Raw genomic sequence first — 589 nt, 5'->3', positions numbered from 1 at the left:
TGGACGCGGACGGCGATGGCGGCGTTTGCAGGAACGGCCACCGGCTGCGGCGAGAGTAAAAGCGGGCTGTGCGGAGCCCCGCCCGGCGAGCACGGGCAGCGGCGTGGCCGCGGGGGCGGGCGGGGAGCGGGCAACTTCGGGGATCGCGGTCGGGAGGAGACGGGGGTTTATTTTGTTTTCCTCCCGGTGAAATGACTTCTCGGCTTATTTGCATGAGCCGAAGTTGTTTTGAGTAATTTGCCCGTTAGCAGTGTTATGCAAATGTTAGCAAGCTATTTAAAGGGGGGAATAGGAAAAAAAAAAGGCAAAAAAAAAAGCCGTGTGTTCTCACAGCGCCGGGGAAATCCTATGTCCCTTTGCATTAGCGAGATGAGATCACAGCGATTACTCACCTGCCTGGCCTCTCCTACACCCTTGAGCAACGCACACAGCACTATCTTTCCCAACCCAACCTTAAACACTCGGCAAACATGGCTGATTTAAACAAATCAAAAGTGGAAGAGCTTCTGATGCAGTCACGGGCTTACAGAAACTGTGTCATTCTGTCACCGGGATCACTGAAAGAGAAACACGAAATCGGATATTAAGA

Source organism: Haliaeetus leucocephalus, unplaced genomic scaffold (genome assembly GCF_000737465.1).
Source record: "Haliaeetus leucocephalus isolate CR32 unplaced genomic scaffold, Haliaeetus_leucocephalus-4.0 Scaffold932, whole genome shotgun sequence".
Taxonomy (NCBI): Eukaryota; Metazoa; Chordata; class Aves; order Accipitriformes; family Accipitridae; genus Haliaeetus; species Haliaeetus leucocephalus.
The sequence above is the reverse complement of the archived record's forward strand: the minus strand, read 5'-3'. Positions refer to the sequence as shown.